This window comes from Lynx canadensis, chromosome C2, assembly GCF_007474595.2.
Source record: "Lynx canadensis isolate LIC74 chromosome C2, mLynCan4.pri.v2, whole genome shotgun sequence".
In the NCBI taxonomy this organism is placed as follows: Eukaryota; Metazoa; Chordata; class Mammalia; order Carnivora; family Felidae; genus Lynx; species Lynx canadensis.
Genome location: NC_044311.2, coordinates 97798706 through 97818090, shown reverse-complemented (window position 1 = coordinate 97818090; position 19385 = coordinate 97798706). Strand labels below are relative to the sequence as shown.

Here is a 19385-nt window from a genome sequence, read left to right as displayed (position 1 = left end):
ATATAAGATATGTCAGTATCTTCAGAACAAGCAGAGGTTTCCCGAGGCAGAAAATATTATGGATTACAACATTACAACAGACGCTCCTCATACTCCTGCATCTAACAAGATCGGTTCAACCAGTGGGCAGAAGGTGCTTATAGGTGATCATGAGGGTAGATGTTTTCTAAGTGGAGAAAGGCTAAAAAATAAAAGAGCACCTACAGGTGTGCATTCATTCATCTCTCTTGCCCTACAGTCACCCTGCATCTCTCATGAATGTGCATTAACTGTCTTGTGGCATTACTTCTCAAAGCACTCTTGGAGGAGTAAACTTCAGGTGTTACTAGGAGAGATTTGGTCCTGTGCCACCAGACAAGGCATTCAATCCTTCTATGGTTTTACTAAAATCAAAAATAGCATGAAGACACCTTAAAATCTAAGACTGGAACTCACATTGTAAGGATGCCTCAATGTCTTCCGCCATATAAGGTTGTATAAGGAAAATTAAGTGTACATCATATGGGTCAGTTTCTACCTGGCTCTTCAGGATTTTAGAGGTTGTCAAAGGTCATAAAGTATTCCTTCTTTCCTGGGACACACCAGGCCAAGTCCCACCTCAGGGCTTGCAAACTTTATTTTACCTATGCCTAGAATGTTCTTTCTCCAGAGATTGGCATGTTCACTCTCTTTCTTTCATCTGGTCTCTTCTAAAATTGCCTTTTCAGGAAATCTACACTGAACTTAATATTCTAAAAGAGCTTGCCATGCCCCACCCTTGCTACCATACCCTGCTTGATTTTCTTCATTGTATTTATTCTTTCCTAAAATTATCTATTTACTTGCTTCTTATCTGTCTTCTCTACTAAAATATAAGCTTGGTGAGCCAGACTTGTTTTATCCCCTGTGGTATCACTAGTGCCAAGAACTGTGCCTAATGCACATGGTGGGTAGTCACTATATATTTGTCAAATAAATAAAACTTACAGCTAAGATACTCAGCTTTGAATTTTCCAATTTAAACTCATTCCATCTGCTGAAGAGAGAGCATCACATACAATGACCCTTCACAGTCTAGACAATGTTTGAAGTAAACATGGAAGAATCACTATTCTGGGAAGAGTGTCTTCAGACCTGGTTTAAAATCACAGCCTGTTGCTGTGGGACATTTATGGTCTGCCATTTTGGTTAGACCACTGAATGGATGGAGTTAACCAAAGTGCTGACAAGACCCACACATGCACACACACACACACACACACACACACACACACCAAATAAACCCCACAAAACAACAACAAATCAAACAAAAGCCCTCCTTACTCTTGGAATTGGAGTGCATTACTACTTTAGTCCAAGACCACAACAGCTAAAGAAGAGAGGCGAAAAGCAGAAGACTTTGGAAACCATTTCACCAGAGCTGCCACCTGTCATTTATATTAGAAGAAGCAATCATCCATCTGTCCAGACCAGAGAATCATAAAGTCCTAAATATCATATACTGACCCCAAACTAGTGATTTCTTAGACATGTTTTGTATCACATAATAATGAAATAGCATGATCTTTATTTATTTTCCTTAGATATACATTGAACATTTCTTTAAGGTACATTCAACTTTTAAAATATGAACACCAATTAACTGAGGTGTTTTTTGGTAGAGGAAAAAATGTCTATCATAATTTTAGCGGCAATAATAGTTCTGTATATTTCTCTTAGCAAATTTAACCTCACATTTCTAAGCACTATGCAAACATTAATTTACTAAGTTCTGCTGTGTTCTCCATGTGAATTAGATGATCACATCTTCATTATTTTCAGGTGAGAATAACATGGAAGGGCTCATAGCTTGCCAAGACCAAACAGCAATAATAATAATAATAATAATGATAATAATAAAGAGAGATATCTTTTTCTTTTTGAAAGGGAAGATTAATGAAATAAAGTAAGAATATACCTAAAATAGCATATGCTGATAACTCAGCATAGAGGCTAAGGGCTCTGAATAAACATCCCTGAAAATAGTAGAGTCAATCTTTAAAAAGAGCAGTTAGCAATTACTGAGCATTCAATATGTGCTGGGCACTGTTCTAAGAGCTAGAGTACACAAGGACTTTGTTTCTTGCTCACCACTGTGAACTAGGACTGTGCCCAGGCCAGAATGTACGGTGAATCAATACTTGTGATCAATGTATGAATGACAGAAGAATCTTTGGTTCCAAGTGACTCTATTGTCTAGATTTTGTAACACAACCTGTTTGTATGTTGGGAACAGCCTACACAAATGCTTGCTCTTGGAAATGGGGGAAAAAGGAAGAGATTTGACTTGACCTAATGTGTAGGTAATCTAGGGTAACAATGAGTCTTTTTATAATAGAGTTCATCTATTTAATAAACATTTGTTGAACACACACTATATGCCAGGTATTGTAAGAGGTTCTAGAAATAAAGACAAGGTGCTTGTTGCTGCAGAGCTTAAATTATTGTTTATGTGTCTGAGAGGAGGATATCTTTGTATATAATGTAATTACAAGGCAAGAACTTTCTGTAAACCAGTGATTCTTGTTTGTGTTTACCATTTTACTATCCTAACTTGCTAATGTTATGATAATTCAGCCCATAAGGAAACTTTAGCAAAATGTAGGTGTACTGATTAATTAAAACATATCTCCATAAAATGGAGTGGCTATCTGACAATTACCTAGACAAATTGATTAACGCATGGAAGACCATTTAGGCATGAGGGTGAGTTCTGGAAGGTATGAGTCATCTATTTTACCTACCTATACTGTCAATTCTCAGCTTCATCTATACAAGTCTTCAGCTTCATTTGGGCTGTCCCAAATTGGAATCCAGATGCAGCTCTTAATAGATAAATTTAAGGATAACACCATTTCAATGAAAAGAAATAAGTACACAAAATAATATAAGACAAATAAGGTCTTCCCAACTCCCTATCACATATGGACTAATTAGAAAAGTTCTGCTACGAAGGTTGGTAGTCTCACGCGTGTTCACCCTCTGGGACTATAACATGTGCTAGTTCCTTCTACTACACAAATTCTCTCAAAGCATAACTGACCAAAGTATAGCTTGTTGAGGAGTATGCATAAATGAATTAATTTCACTCTGATAATCCACTTGAGATGTCTGGTTTCTCTAAAACAATCTCAGTTCTTTGGCTTTACTTTTACATGAATTAAGCTTTTGCTCGTTCTCTGTCTCTCTCAAATATAAAATAAAACATGAGAAAAAAAGGGAGGGATGCCTGGGTGGCTCAGGCAGTTAAGTGCCTGACTTTGGCTCAGGTCATGATCTCACTGCTCATGAGTTCAAGCCTTGCATCGGGCTCTGTGCTGACAGCTTGGAGCCTGGGGCCTGCTCAGGTTCTGTCTCCATCTCTCTGTCTGTCCCCTGCTTGCACTCTGTCTCTTTCAAATATAAATAAAACATGAAAAATAAATTTTAAAAATTAAGCCTTTGCACATATTTCTACTTGTTAAACTGACTCTTCACATATGCTATGGAAGCTGAGCTCTGTAAGAAACCAAGGGGTCCAAGGCAACCTAAGTTTGACGTTTTAACCATTTTCTAGCAGCCTACTTAAGGTTCCTCCTCCAAAATAAAGCTGAAATATATGTTTTAGCTGGGAACTCAGCAATGCTGGCAAAACATTCTAAGTACTTTTTGGCAAAATGACGAAAATTTTAAAAATTACATTTGATTTTCAGTATATTGAAATCAAGAACTAAATACAGGTAACAGATCTGCTTCAACCTGCTGCCCTGTGCATTTGTAATACTGAAATTTGATATCTAAAAATTACTCTTGTATACAGAATTACTCAACATTCCCTTTCTGTTTACACACATTTATGTCAATGATACAACAGCCTCAGGCATGCTTCTACTAATCTCCCTGTACATGTCCATTGACATTGTCTCTATCAAATTCAACCCAATAAAATTAAATGGAATTAAATAAAGCAGTCTGCTTGAACCTCAGTCTTTCTCATCTCTTATTGTATTGTACGTCTTATCATTTCTTATTTATTTAGCTAAGGCAAAAAGGTTTCTAGACACAATTACATTTTCTTTCCTGGTCTCCTATTTCTTATTTTTTTTTCTTTGAGTAATGTTGTTCATGTCAATTGCCACAAATAAGTAAGTAAATAATCCTAATAGTTCTATGAAAATAAAAAGGGTATGATAAAGTAACTGCTATCTCATACCAGAGAAGACATTTTCATCTGATGTTTACCCACAAAATTTTCATCTGATTCCATTCGTTTTCACATAACAAATCTACAACTATTGCCTACTTGCAGAAGATTCCAAGTTGTAGGAGGCAGGTGGGTGGTAGGTAACTCAGAGAGAAACTTGGTAAGGAAGGTTTCCACCACCAGCTTCAGGAGTTAAAGTTAAAAACAAATCAATGAGAATACAAAAGTGGTGACGATGAAACGCAATTCACTTCCGGTTTCTCCCCCCACTCTCAGGCAAGAAGGTGCCTCCCATTTTTCCCCATTGTTTCCACATTCCCCTCAACCTGCACATGGGTTTTATGTTTCCCCTTCAAGGCTACCCTTAATATTAATTTTAACCTGATTTCAAGTGTAAATAAATATTTTGGAGTGAGGGGGAAATAAGACACACAATGATTTTCTCTGGAGTGCTCTTTGCCTAAGCAACATCCAGATGACAACCAACCTCTCATTAATCTCTTGAAAAAAAGTCAGTAAGTTTCTTATGTCCTTCATACAGGATTGCTGTTTATTATAAATTGTGCTGAAGGACCCCACACACAGCAAACTGAAGCATGTGGCATTTAATCCATCACACAGAAGGATCAAGGATTGAGTCAATACTTCTAAGGCTTCTACCCCCCCAACTATGCATTTCCATGGTGCCCATTTCCATGGTGTTTAGACCTTCAAACAAACACATTTGTCTAAAAACAAATACATATGTAGGAAAACAGTTCTCCAGGGCTCTTGCCTTTTCAGCGGCTTTTGGTTGACAGATGACAAATCAGATACAACATTCTGAAATTCTGAGCCTTCTTGTCTTATATAGTGGAGAGAGAAATATCTGGTCCCAGATAGTGGATCTTTCATGGCTTCTATTAAACACGCAAGAGAGTTACAAAATGAGGTCCTAGGATTTTCAGCCCACAATGGACTCCTCCTTGACTTCTTTTCACCTCCCATCCATTGGTTTCAACTTCATTTGGAGGATACATGCAATTATTCTGAACAAAAAACATTATTTTTATTCTCTCTCTCTTTCAAAAAAACAAGTTTTCTAAGAAATTTGTTTCAAAGCAATGCTATCTATAATATGTTAATGTGCTTTTAATACTTTTCTAGATTTCATAAATCTTACCCATCTTAGGAACAGCTGGGATAATTTGAAGGCAACTGAAGAAATCTCTCCTCTACAGTCTTCCTGTGGCTGAAATTCTATCACTTAAAGTTTATAGATGAAAGCAATATCCCTAGAAATCTTTTGATTCTTTGTTAGTCTGGGAAGGATACTATTTTATTCCTATCTTAGAGATGAGGAAACTAAGACATAGAGAAGTTAAGCAACTTGCCTAAAGTTTCTCGGTAAGTCAAAGAGTCAAAATTTGAACTCACGGAGTCTAACACCAGAGCCTTAACTATGACATTATACTGCTTCCCTGCAAAATAGAAGTTAGCAGAGAAGAATGACTAAATGCCTCATTTCACCACTTACTAGCTATGTGACTTGGGCAAGGGTCTCAATCTCCCTGAACCTTTATTTCCTTGTGCAAATAAAAAGTAGCTAGCCTTCACTGAGTACTACACTATGTCCCAGTCTTCAAAGCTAAGTGTTTTATATGTATTATTTCATTTGATTCTTACAATAACTCAACAAGGTATATAATACTATCATACCCAATTTAGACATGAGGAAACTGAGGTTAAGTAACTTGCTTATTGTTAGACAGCAAGCGGGGGAGACGGAATTTGACTAAGGGCAATCTCACTATAGAAATCATACATTTAATCATTAAATTTGGTGATAATAACCAATAGTATTTACCTCATTGAGTTTTGGGCTTTATTTTGGCCAGGATTAAATTAGGTAAACCATGTGTGATGGTTACTTTTACGTATCAGCCTCACTGGGCCACAGAGTGCCCAGATATTTAGTCTGATATTATTCTATGTGTATCTATGAGAGTGTTCCTGGATGAGATTAACATTTGAATTGGTAGACTGAGTAAAGCAGATTGCCCTCCCTAATGTGGGTGGGCCACATACAATCAGCTGAAGGACTGCATAGAACAAAAAGGCAGATCCTCCTTGGAGTAACAGAGAAATCCCCCTAACTTACTGCCTTTGAGCTGGGACATCAGTGTTTTTCTTTCTTTGGATTCTAACTAAAACACTGATCCTTCCTGAGAATTGAGCCTACTGGCCTTTGGACAAAAACCACCCCATCGATTTCCTGGGTCTCCAGCTTGCCAACTGCAGATCTTGGGATTTATCAGTCTTCATTATAATGTGAACTAATGCCTTAAAATAATTTCACATATGCATAAATACAACTCTGTACATATCTATCTCCTATTGATTTGTGTATATGTATAATGTATATATACATATATATCTCCTATTGGTTCTGTTTCTCTAGAGAACCTGAGAAATAATGGCATGTAAAGTGCCTAGTGTCTGACATATAGAAATAGTCAATAAATGCTTCTTAAATTTCTTTCCCAAGTAAAGCCAACATAAAAGAAATTATAAAAGGACAAAGCCTCCTTCAGTAATGAGAGCAAAGATCAGTGCAGAGGAAGAAGATGAATAGTCTGTGGGCCCTGGGCTCTTAAGAAAGGAGTGGGGGCAAAGGGGAGTGGTTAAAACACAATTTGCAGCAGGTCAGATGCTTAGCTTCTTTCTGTAAAAGAAGAGATGGTAGAGACACTGGTTTGATCTGGACATCTAGAATAAAAGCTACTAGCATCTTTCCCTAAGTAACATGGAAGGGAATTTTGGCTCCCTACCATAATGACAAACTCAGTGAGAATACAGAAGTGAACTTCTCCTTACAGAGGTAAAAGGTTACAGGGAATGAATTGACAGAAAAGGTCAGGTTTGTTTAATGCCTGACTTACAGTGCACTAATCCAACCAATCCAGCTCCTACATATGTACTTCGTTCCCAGCTATAAACTATGCGGAATAAAAAGACTTCTCTATGGAACAGGTTAGGGCCCCAAGTTTTTCAGCTAAAAACATCCTAGAAATGGCATATTGAAGTTTCCTAACGTATGTGCTTTACACTGATACCCTTGAAATACTGACTTAATCACTCCTATCCACCACGGCCATCACTCACAAACATCTCTCCTTGAACGTCTCCTTCTAAATATCATTATTCAGTTAGGGTTAGCCAGTAACGTGACCTCAAGAAGTCCACACAGGAGGAAAAAAGTGGGCTTTCCTCTTAAGAGAGTGTGTGTTTCGCCCATCATCTGAGCTAAAAAACAAGGAAGCTGCAACAGCTGGGAAAAGAAGGAAAAGCAAATTTAATTCTTTAATTGTTAAAATAGAAAATAAAAGCAATTTGTACAATTCCAATGTGTGGCATCTATGCTGATTTTCTCAAGGAAAAGTGCTTATTGTCAACCAAATCCCCAGAGTAACCACAGCTGACACACTTCTCAGCATTAGAACGCTTGGCAACTGGCAATAAGGCCTGCTCCTTTCCCAGGCAGATGAAAAGCCAGGCCCTCCCCAAACAAAACCAGTGCAGCTTTTCTTGACTCTTCAGCTGCCTGCGTGTCTTCTGAACATAGCAGTTTGTCCTGTGCAGTGGGACTCTTGTGGAGCAAATGTATTTGGCCCAAAAGCACCAAAACCAATACAATGAATATTTCTATTCTTTTGGCTACTTTAACTAAGGAACCCTTACCGCCCACTCAAACGTTGCCACTGCTGATGTACACATAATTGTGCAAAGACCTGAGGAGTACTGTCGATAAACAGAAAAATAAGTCCTGCTAAAGAATGCCTAAACATGCAAAGGAATGCAAATCCTTTACCATACACAGGATCTTTGTTTATACCAGTTGCGCATGGCCAATAGAAGAGGACATGAAAAACACTTTTTAATAAACAAATTGTCATCTCGCATTAGCTTATACCAATAGAATTCTTCCAAGGTTTTTTTCATAATAAAATGTGTATAGATTGTTTTGATTATTTTTCATTCTCATCAGAGGGAAAAAAAATCACCTAACTTAAAGTGTTTCCTCTTGTGCGAAAGCAGGAAGCCAATTTCAAAGGCTACCATTTTAATAACAAACGACTTCATTTATACTTTTGTTAAAAAACAAGCCTATTTCCTTATCTGAGTTCTATGGAAGTCTTTCTTACTTTTCACACATTAAACTGCATGTGTGAAATTCTATCAGTGTTATTACCAATATTTATTCCTGATGGCCACAGCTTTTCTAATCTTTGTGTAGCCATATGTTTAACGTTACATAATCCAGTGGGAATTCCTTTTTAAAATACAATAAAATAAATGTGGGTTTATTAAACTATGTTCTTTTTTTTTTAAATGCCAAAAGTAAAAACACAAGAAAGTTTCCCAAATGGACATTAGATAATGTATACAGTTCACCTTATAAAAGATGTTATTTATGTCAGGAAGTCTTCACACAGATGTGGAAATCCCAGCCCTGGGGTGGCACCAAGTTTCCCAGACACATCAACCTGAAGTATGTCCACATATGTTAGTAGTCAATCTTACAGAGAATGATTTCATGACACAACAGTTACGCTGGTTGAACTATAACTAATTCCTAAATAACAACGACAACTAACGCGTTTTATCAGATAATGTTTACTTGCTATCATTTCTTATAGTGATCTTGAGTAATTACCTCTCATCCTCCAAAGATTATTCCAAACATAATAGTGCCTGAAATAAAAAGTTTTTTCCTTTGAATTCCTGAATTTGCTTGTGGTTAATATGAAATTGCTTTGCGAGCTGACCCCTCACAAGTAAAAAAACATGAATTAAGAGCAGCACGTAGGTGAAATGTACTAGAAATCAGGCCATCTTGAGGGAACTGCCATCTGATACGGATCACATACTAGTCGGCCATCATCCTTCCTCTCCTGTATTTTTCTGGTGTTAAACTTAACATCAAGAACACTGATAAACAGAGCATAAATCACAGAAGCCCACAGTATTCCTGACACTGGGATAATTCTGAGCCTCACTTCTTCACTGTGTTGTGTTGGTGATGGAGGTGGAAATGTGAGAACAAAATTGTGGCGATGTTTTACCTAATCTTGTTTAAAAAAAAAAAAAAAGCTGCCAAGGAGAAAACACACTAAAAAACAAAACAAACAAAAGAAAAAAAAAAACATCCCATTTTGTTTAGTTTCTCAAAACAAAACAAAACAAAACACACCAAAAGGAGGGGAGAAGAATCCCTCCTCTTTGTCTTAGCCACATTGAATATGGACAGAAACAGTGCCCTAGAATCTCTCTCATTTTCACCTCCAGCACCGACCTCTCCTCATCCTGTCTTTTCCTCACAAGTATACCCCACTCCTTTCTTCTTCCCATTGTTCTTCCCATCTCTGTTCTTTTCCTCTTATTCTAGTAAACTCTTGCCACTTGGTAAGTCATCTGCCCCTCCCCCAGCGAAGGTCACTTTTCCAGTTGTTTTCCATTCCCCTGGTTCTACATTACCAAAGTCCTGACACTTCACCAGCATGAACAGAATTCTTAGAAGGAAGGGAAGGAGGGGAACTGAGAAGAATTTTCTTCTGTGATAGAAGAAAGTCAAGGGATATGAGCACTCATATGAAAATATGCAGGCCTCAAATTTTGTAAACCACTTGCTGCTATCCTCTTATTAAATCCTCTGCACATCGCATCTCCCATGTCACATTTTGGTTAGTTATCAGTCATAGATAGTTAACTTTCAACACACAGGGTAGGGAAGTTAGGTTACTCCCTGGCATCTTTTTTTCATCAGGTCTATGGGTCTATGTCTACGCCCCAAATGCAAAAATCCATTAAACCGATTTTTCAGTATCTCTGCCTTCTTACAGTCTTCTGATAGCCATCATTTTATTTTTATTTTTAGAAGACCTTTTCACCTTCTTCCGGCCAGAACAATATTGTTCTTATTCATTTTCCTTTCCTCCCCAAATATCTTACCTCTGGCTTAACATTACATGTGCTACTAGTACAAAATTCATTTTTCTCATTAAACAAGACCATCGTCTTCAAATCATGAGATCCAAACCATCCAAAGTAGGAGCCCTCTTTAATTATAATCAATAGAAGTGACTTAAACTCATATACATTTAAATGAGAGGTAGAAAGTGATGTTAAAGGATACATGGTTCAGGAAGATGAAGTGAATTATTTAAGGTCATAAAGCAAGTATGGAATCCAGCTTGGACTTGGATTCAGACCTTGATCCCTCATTGTTTTTTCCTTGCATTCATTGATTGCTAAATCTCACCATTTCTTTTTTCACACATAAAAAAGCTCCTGTCCATATTCTTGTGACATAGTGTTGTCTTGAACACAAAAATACATTCATGTTGGAAAGTGAAGATTATTCACACAAAACATTAAACAGCTTGTAGGTCTTTCATAATACATTCCCAATTTAACTTTCTAGACTTCCTTTCTGTCACCTGATCCCCTGCTTTCCTGCCACCAATCAACTGTTTGTACACATAAGCTCTTATTCCTGCATAAAATTTATTTTTCTTCCCTCTTTCCTCCAGGAAAAGAAAATAAGAACTTTTTTTAAAGGGCAAACTTAGACATTATTTGTTCTTGGAAGCCTTCCCAGTATCTACTACATGAAGCCTCAACATCTTCTCTTCCTCAACACTTTTCCTACTCGTAGATCATACGTGTTACTGTTTTAAAACTCTTGCCCCTTGTTAGCTTGTGAGATTCCTCTTGGTAGAGCACATGATAAATATTGGGAATACAAGAATTAAAGACACTATCCTTGCCCTCAAGAAGTTTCCAGTATGGTCAGAAATCAAAAACATAAACAACTATAGTCCAGCTCTGACTTAAACAGCATATTTCTGTATAATTGACTTGAGTTATAGTTGCACATATTTTTTGTTGTTGCAATCAAGGCTATATTACATATGGTAAACACAAGTACCCAAAAATTGACTCAGAAAAAGCAGGCAAGTAGTCAACGTACATAAGAAGGAGAGCAAGGAGAAATAAACTATAAAGATGTAATGGGAGAAAAAATACCAAGTTAATTGAAGTACAGGCTTAATGCAAGAAAAAGCAGCTTGGGGAAAGGAAGTTGAATTAGTTCAAGATATTTTTGGTAGCAAGAGCCAGAAAGGCTACAGTTGCCAGAAATGAAAAAGGGACTGACTATGGAGCAAAGCTATGTTCCAGGGTGCCGCTGGGCATTGACTTCAGTGATTTATATAGTTTATTTCAACTAATACTCATAACCACCCTGTGAAATAGGAACTATGAGGAAACAGAGGCTCAAAGCAGTTATGACTTGCTCAGCTAGTAACTGAAAGAGCCAGGATTCAAACTCAGTAACGGTGGATTCCAAAGTCCACCCTTTATATATTCAATTTTGACCTAAATCCAAGGAAGCTGTGTCCACAGAATTAGTCAAAAATTACCTTATTTTCTCAAAGATCAAAGTCTAAGAGAGACTGTGTATGAACCTAAAGCTCTTCACATCATTAATAGAGAATAAATTCATTTTATAGTATAATCAGATTATCTAAATAACTCTAGCACGGCATATTTGAAATGAAGATACCTTGGAAACCATCTAGTACAACTTCTTATTTAGCAAATATAAAGATACTAGTGCTAGCTAATTGAATTATATAGATTACTAAGGAGAAAAGTTTTGAGAAGGAATAAAGTACAAACTCTGTGTTCTTAAGCCTGCAGATCATGAGAAAAATACCATCTTGTCCTGTGTGGGTGAGCTCCATAATGCTGGGCACTTGTTTCTTTTTGAATAATTGCATCTCCATTATTCAGGATGGTAAATGGTACTTTTACTGGCACATAATACACATTTTATAAAATAGTAGTAGTTTCATAAAGGGATGAGTGGGTCTGTGTGTGGGAGTGTGTGTGATGTGGGTGCAAGTGTGTAATTAATCAGAAGTTTGGACATATTAGCTAAATTAATTTTTGTTTGCCATTTGGTTCATATCATTTTCTCCTTGAAACCTTCCAGCAACCTCTTAAAATGCCTTACATAGCAAGGTCTCTGCTTTAAAATGACTTCATCAGAAATCAAGTTTAGTATACTGTCAATGAGTGGAACTGGCAAGGTATCCTTTGGGTAGAATCATTGGGAATTTTTTAAACTTATCAAGAAATAACTCAAAAGACTTTTGATAAAGTGGTAATATGAACATTTCATCTTAATCTTAGTTTTGGGGGGGATGGGGAACACAGAAGCAATGTTTCATTTCTAAAACCATTTTTCCATGAAGCTGAGCAGAAGGACTGCTTATAACAGAATTTTCCAGCCAAATTCTCAAAGGGCCCCCAACAGGCTTTCTCAATTTGTGGGCGCTGTCCTCTAACAATCTATTCCTTTCCAGGCTCTCCTTGGAAACCAAAGATTTATGGCATTCTCTTCATATTTTAAAATGAAATTGGTCCTGGTTAAAATAAAAATGAAAACTGAAGGCCTGTCTTTATTCCAATACCAGTGCTGTCTGGACAAATCCCTCATTAATATGTCCTACTCTGAAGATATCACCCATGACTTTGCCTCTGTAGGAGTCTTACCATTATTTGGACATTTCCAGAAATCAAGCTCACTACAGGCATTTGTGAAGATGAGCTGTACTTAGGCAGAGGCCTGAAAAGGAAAAGTAAATAAATACTTGGTTTATCAGGTTGTAAAGGGGGAAGCAGACCCTCCCTTTTATAAATGACTTCTAAATCTCCTGCTCAAATTCCAGAGTAAAGGAAAAGTCACATGGACTGAACATATTTCTTTAAAAAAAAAATGAATATTCACTTAGTAATCCTGAAATGCTTTCTGCTCTTTGAATACATTCAAACAAGTGGGTATCGCAGCATTTCATGATAGCTTATCAAACCACAGAATAGAACAGGAGGAGTGAATAAAAAGGGCTTTCCTAGGGGAGCTGCATGGTCATTGTTCTATAAAAACATATGAACATATTGCTATAAACTCATCTTCACAGGAAGTCACCCAGCTTAATAAGCACAGACCTGCAAGTTAATATTAAAATTCACTTTGATTTCTGCAGCAACAAGGCTGATCCAACTAGGAGCTATTACATAAAACTCTTATTGTCATATTCGTCATCACCACCCTCAGTAGAGACCACTGCCAGCACCAAGAAGCCCTCAGTTCATCTCAGGAAATATGCTACACAGACGGCCATCCCACTAACAATGTGGTGGTGACATGGCCCTGTTTATTTTATCAGAATGGCACTCCTTTAATTGTTCAATTCTCTTTATTGATGTCCTCTTTCATGTATAGGTCTATTAGATTCTACTTCCTCTACTGTCCTCCCAGGAATTGGTGCTTGCCAACTACAATAAGTTGTTTTGACAACTTGTCTAGCTATACAATACTCTGTTTCTTTCCCTCTGCAGTCTTTTTGGCTTCAAATGAGTGCCTTCAAAATATAGCAGAGACTATCCAACCAAACTACGCAACAGGGGGAAAAACAGCTTTCGATGCGTAAGCACCGTCCTGCCAAAACCACAGTCTTTCGTGTGCTCATAGTTCTCTCTCCTTTCCTCCTTATTTTTATGGAAAAATCCCCTTGCTATCTTGTCTACTCCTATCTTAATAAGGAATGACTGCCGTGACTACCCCATCAACCAACGCCATTCACCGCCAGCACCTCTGCTCTCCTCGTGTGCTTCAAGAAGAACTGATTAGCACTTTGCATAATTAACCTGATTAGCACTGTGCATAATCAAACTGATTAGCACTTTGCATAATTAAAAAGAAATAATAATAATAACAATAATAAGCACTAAGTAATATCAAAAGCTGTTAGTCCCACAGCCCTTTGGTTACCTCCAAGATGAGTTCGGTAGGGCATATTTTGCACCTTCACATGGAAATCTTTTCTTTTACTCAAAAGTCAAGAAAAATAAATTAAAATGCTTTCAATCCATAGACCCATCATGATTTTAATATCCATATCAGTTATCAAAATAACCATTTTTGCCCATGTGTGCATTCCTCAGTTTCAGCCTTGCATATTTTACCTATATCAAAATGGACAACAGGTGGCTATAAAACCAAATAGATAAAAAATGTTTGGAATCAAATTAGAACAAGGATGTATGCTTCTTTCTTTTTTAAATTTTTTTTAGTTTATTTATTTTGAGAGAGAGAGAGAGAGAGAGAGAGAACATACGTGCAACTGAAAGAGGGCAGGAGAGAGAGAGGGAGAGAGAATCCCAAGCAGACTCTGCACTGTCAGCATGGAGCCTGATGTGGGGCTCAATCGCATGAACCATGACATCATGACCTGAGCTGAAACCAGAAGTTGGATGCTCAACTGACTGAGCTACCCAGGCACCCCCAGGATGTATGCTTCTTATGTAGCTATAGAACTATCCTATGCATTGTTTCTGGGTGATAATGAGGTATATGAAAAGAATTGAACAGCTTTTCAGGAAAACCTGGCTCTGATATTTACCCTGTGACCTCAGCTAAGTCACTTAACTTCTCAGTAGTTCAGTTCCCTCACCTGTGAAATGGAAATAATAAGGCCAGTTCTGAAACCTCAAAAGTTGCTGTGATAATAAAATAAAACAGTAATTTAGGAAGGTATTTTGTAAACTGTAAGGCACTACCTATACATGAGATTCCCCAATTCTAGGTCTCTAAACCTCTTATCCCCTAAATTTTATTTCATACCATGGACAATCTTAAACATTATGAACAATAATATAATTTTATATATTTAATGCCTTAGAATTAAAAAGTTATAAAATTTTTTGCATACTTTACCTTATTTCCTATTCAGTAGCTGAATGTGATTAGAATTTTGACTTGGAGTCATAATTTAGCTTTCGTCATTCATGTATCCATTACACAGCTCTCATTTGTGTTTCTACAGAGGTTAAAATCAAGCTGTTGCTGGAAATGCATAAGAGAATAGAAGAAAATCTAGTATGTTTGTATTAACTTGGTACTGCAACTTAGAGAATTCTGCAACTTGCCTTTTCTCTACCAACCATGGCCAACCATCTGCTCCTGGTGACCTTCAAAGGATTCATTCCTTCAATCCCACTTTCCTCCAGGAATCTAGGAAACCATCTCAGATACTCTTCAGTCAGAATTTCTCTCCCTCTTGCTCTCTCTCTCTCTTTTTCTGGTGCTCCCATAATATTTTAGCTGTAACTCTACTGTGTATGGTTTGCTATGTTTTAAGTAGGTGGTATGTGTCTGATTCCTCTGGAACACTAGGAGCTCCCAGAGAGAAACCACTCTGGCTTTTCATCTTTGCCCCCCACAACAGCTGCCACAATGAGTGATGGACATGGTGAGCACTTGACACATTTGTTACTGTGGGCTTGAGGAAACTAGACAGTAAAGTATGTATTTCACTGTGTGCTTAACCTGTAACTGCTGTATGCAAATCTGGGCAATTGCTTTACTAACTGTTTGCTGGGGACTACAAAAGTATTTGACATACCCATAACCACTTTATTGACCATTAAAATGTTTAACATATGTCAAATTACTTTTTCTTTATTTACTCAATCATTCATTTAGTCTTTCAAAAATAAATGTGAGTGCCTAGTAAGTGCTAAGTATTGTGCTAAACATTCAATATAGCATTGATCAAGCTCAAAAAGAACTGTTGGTTCCTCTAAAGAAGTTTATGGTCTACGTATCTTTTAAGGAGCCTACAGTAGCTTTTATAAGGCTGGGGTGGACTAGCTTGGAAGGGGAACCTTAAAGTAGCCAAGATCATCAGTTGCAAGCTACCCACCATGGAGCCATAAGCCTCTCAACCTAAAGGAAAGGAACCCACAAAAGCAGTCAGTGTTCCTGAGCCAATCATCCATTTTACAATTCATTTAATTCAAGAAAGAAAATGCTGCTGTGGAGATTATTCAAGTCCAAATGTTCCTGGTGAAGGTGCTTCCAGTAATTCTGGGAAGGAAGCCAATCCCCTAGTTTTATATGTAAATATTTAAAAACACACAATATATAAGCACAAAGGAAAGGTCAGGAAGACGTAAGTCTTTTAAAAATCTATTTTAATAATTTTTTTCTATAACTGTCCACAGAAGTTTGGGCTTTTTTGTAGCCTTACATTTTCTTTTACACAATACACCTGCTTTTTTTTTCTAAACTAAATATTTCTTCCATCTAATGACTCTCTTTATTAGACAGCATCTAATTTGCATACATTTACATACAATTTAACTGCTAGCTTGTGAGAACAAAGAAATGGCTCTGTATTGTACTGAAGGACAATACTCAGTAAAGGAAGGTATAAAAACCAACCAGCTCAGTGACTGTGTAAGCTCTTTGTTTCAAATATACCAGGCTTTTTTTTTCAACATACCAGTTAAAAGGGGCAAAAATTATTTCATCAAACAATGAAAGATACAGCACTACTTTGTTTAACTGCCCATTTCTTCCCCAGCTTGGTTACTACAATTCAGGGGTCCAAGTTCCCTGAATCTACTATAATTTCCTTTATTAGATTTGATGGATTCAATCCCTCCACATATTTTTGTTTAGAGTCTTATTCCTAAATCCACCTGGGATTCCACTGTGATAAAGCTCTGTTCCGATGCTAATTTGTGCTGCCACAGGCCTTGTTCCACTAACCGTCAGGGTAGATATGACATGCTGTTCACCAGTGAAAAATGCCTACCCTTACCCTTAGTAAGAACAGATTTTACTGAGACTTCAGGGCTTTCTGTACGTTATGAACCAACTCTTCAAAAGAAATGTTTTTCAGCATCCACTGGGGAGTAGATGGGAAAGGAAGACCTGAATATAGGGAGAGAATATATGCTGAAGGAAAAGTGAGAGATAAAGAGTTGAGTCAACGGCTCTCCACTTTGCAATGGCACCATTTTTGTAAGTCTCCAAACCCAGAAGACTATTGAGAGATTTGAATAAGAGAAGAAAAAGAAAAAAAAAGAAAGGAAAAAAAAAAAAAAGAACTGGAAACCAGGGGTCCTTGATCCTCCTTTGAAAGTGAATTCATACACTCTGTGACACAGGGTAAGTCACTATGACTCTTCTCTGTACCTCTCATCTTTGACGCATGGAAAGGGAGATTATAGAAAGCAATCTTGAAGAGTTTGTTCAGTGTTTTGTAAATATTAACTATTGAAAACACATGAAATAAGTAATAAAGCTGCGGTCACAACCAACAGAAAATAAACACTAGAGGGATTTGAGTTTCTGAAATGCCATGTGTAAAATACCACAAAAAATGAAATATGGTATACATAAATACTTTAAAATTATAACAAATGATACAGATATAAGGCAATATAGGAGGACAAACGAAAAAACATAAAGCCGCATATGAATTGGCCCCACAGGCTCAATGAAAATATAATCCATAAGTGGGTGTTAAAGAGGTCATGGAAGATGCATTTTCTTGGAAATGCATTTAATATCATTAGTTTGGGCTGTTTTCTGCATCTGATAATGCAGATTTACAATTTTAATGACCAAAAGAGGTGTGAACTTGTCAGTGATAAGTGAAGAAATTCTACCACTCTGTGGGGCTGCAGAATGCCCACATGATTTGGAACCTTCAGCAGCCAAACAGATTGCACAATCTCTACCAGCGATCTTGAAGCATGTCTGATTTTTCCACCTGGTGAGAAGAAGCCTGAGTTAGAGACTTGTATTAATGCTGGAGTGCTGGCGTAGACCAAGTCTGCCAACTTCCTAACCCATAAGCAATTCCAAATAATGATCCAAAATAGCACTTAAAAGAAATGATGAGACGCTGTCCTTTTAAAAACCCCTAGGTACTGACTAGATTCTAGTCCCTATAATGAGGGGAAAGGAAGGAGTTGATCCGCTGAAAACCATGACTTAGCTCGAAAAATCCTTAAATTCCAGGGAACCTGACCCTGACCCCCATACCCCATGCTCCATGACAGATTGAGGCAATCACCTCGTGAGTGACTGTCAGTAAGTTTTACGTGTAAGTTCTGTTTCTAAGGCTCATTAGCTATCCTGTGTGATAAATTTGAGGTTGTACTTATTTTTCATGTCACAGAATATTATCTGTTGACACCCAGCATCAGACCTATTTTCTACACTCTGACAGATTAAATTCTGCCTTGTTTGTTTGTAAAGCATCTCCTAATACTAACTCAGCCAACATCACCTGTGTTGGAGGTGGTTAAGATCCACCTCCCCAAAGCATGTTACCACGGTGACAAAGTAGTGACCTAATTTGCACACACCTGCTGGGTTAATTGGGCCAAAATGAAAGATGATATATATGCTCAAAATCCAAAACTGATTTTTTTTCCTCAAAATTAAATATTTGATTTTTTTAAATTAGCAGTTTCTAAAGCTAAGTAACATACTCCAGGTGTGCATTTGCCAGTTAATATACCCTGAATGTTTCATGACTCTTGAGGAGCAAAATATATTGAGTGATGAATACAAATCTTTTATGTATTTTCTGTGTGCAATGATTAGTATGAGTAAGTGGTCTCAATCACTGAATACATGGGGTGTGCCTGAGGGGTCAAGCCATTGCCTCAAAGCAAATAGGGACATTTCAACAGTGCCAAGTTAACATTCAGAGTCTGAACCGCTTCTGAAAATGCAAGTTCATTTTGGAGCTGCTCTCCATAGCCTGTGGCAGCCTGCAACATCTCCTAGACAAAAACGTCACTTAACTCTGGTTGACCTCCTCTACCCCTCTGTACTCATCCTTCTGAGACCACTGATAGTTTTTCTTTGAGCCATATAAAGTTACATATCAAGAACTGATTAAGATATGAGCAGACACTTGCAAAAACTGCTGACCAAGCCGCAACAACAGGCAAGTGGTATAGCTAAATGCGTCAAAAGCTTGAAAAACGCATATATTTGTGACTCTATTCTGCTTATAGTAATTTATCCAAAGGACATAATCAGGGATGTTCATAAAAATGTGTACACAACAACATTCATCATATGTTATATTTTTTTAATTTTTTTAATGTTAATTTATTTTTGAGACAGGGAGAGACAGAGACAGTGAGCAGGAGAGAGGCAGAGAAAGAGGGAGACACAGAATCTGAAGCAGGCTCCAGGCTCCAAGCTATCAGCACAGAACCCAATGCGGAGCTCGAACTCATGAACCGTGAGATCATGACCTGA

At 37.4% G+C, this 19385-nt stretch overlaps 1 protein-coding gene across 3 annotated transcripts in view; it reads right to left on the bottom strand.

Moving 5' to 3' along the window:
• The window catches only part of ZBTB20 (zinc finger and BTB domain containing 20), a 769186-nt gene that overhangs the window by 521461 nt on the left and 228340 nt on the right, over positions 1 to 19385 (bottom strand). The window contains exon 8 of one of the 3 annotated variants that reach the window (XM_032594753.1): positions 12803 to 12875. The exons of the other annotated variants lie outside the window; for them this stretch is intronic. The gene's annotated coding sequence lies outside the window, so the exon portion shown is untranslated. The remainder of the gene's footprint in view (positions 1 to 12802; positions 12876 to 19385) is intronic. 3 annotated transcript variants of the gene reach the window in all.